The sequence below is a fragment of the Crocodylus porosus genome, unplaced genomic scaffold, assembly GCF_001723895.1.
Source record: "Crocodylus porosus isolate Cpor-Errol unplaced genomic scaffold, CroPor_comp1, whole genome shotgun sequence".
Lineage (NCBI taxonomy): Eukaryota > Metazoa > Chordata > Crocodylia > Crocodylidae > Crocodylus > Crocodylus porosus.
In genome coordinates, this window is record NW_017728947.1 from 23,000,506 (window position 1) to 23,001,705 (window position 1,200).

Genomic DNA, 1,200 nt, shown 5'->3' on the forward strand with positions numbered 1-1,200 from the left:
TTTGAACTCTTGGTGACCTGTAGTTTCTGAGCATGCTTAATTAGCTGATGCATATTTACCTCTCCACCCTGCATACTTAAGTAGCTAATTATACTATACATGCGATGTATGTAGTGATGTAACCACATGTATGCTTGTATGAAATGAAGTGAGCTGTAAGAGTTCCTGTTTTTGCACACGTGCCCAGGAGGGAGAAGATAAATACTGCCTGCAAAATTCCTTTGTTGGTTCGGAGTAATCTGAGTTCTTGACTCTGCTCTGACCCTATTTGCAAATACACCTTTTGTGCCATCTAATGAGTGTGTGTCTGTGATTTTTGTGGCCTCCAGAGAAACGAACCGCTTTATGCATCATTGCGACCACAGATTTGGGCATTTGGGCATTTGTGGTGTACCAAAGGTATGGATTAGGCCTGTGCAAAGTGGCTAGTATTTACTTCAGATTCAGATTTAGCTGATTCAAGGGCAATGATTCGATTTGGTGATTCGAATCACTGTCCCGAATTGATTTGGCCAAATCTGATGTGGAGATCTGGCTGCTGCTGAATCAGCTGAATCTTGGAATCACACAGGCCCCACCCCCTGCTTGTTCTCCCAGCCCTGGCAATGGCTGCCCTGCCCACCCCAGCTCCAAGTTCTTTGAAAAAAAATCCCCCACTCACTGGCTACTGCTGGGCAGGGGGCGACCCCCACTTCCCCATACTGCCCCATGCCACAATCCCCCAACTCCTGCCCACTGTCCCAGCTCCCATCATGGTTGCCCTGCCTGCCCCACCTCCTGGCCCTTTAAAAACAAACAAACAAACCAAAAGCCCCAATTTACTGGCTCCTGCTTAGTAGGGAGTGATCCCCACTGGCCCCCGCTACCGGGCACTGCATGAGGGGCTCTGCTATGAGCCCCAAGAAGGCCCAAGGCCACTACAGGAGCCAGTGAGTTCAGGGTTTTGTTTTTTGATTTTTTTTTCCCTGAAAGGGCCAGAGCTGAGGCAAGCAAGGCAGCCATGAGGGCAGCTGGGGTTGAGGGGCTTGTGGCAGAGCCCCACATGCAGCATGAGGCAGTGGGGGGCAGTGGGGATGACCCCCCCTCAGGCAGAAGCCAGTGAATGGGGGCTTCTTTTTAAAGGGCAGGGAGCTGGGGCTCGGCAAGGCAGCCATTGCGGGGGTTGGGGGAGTGGGTGGGGTGCTCAGGAGAGCTGGGGGA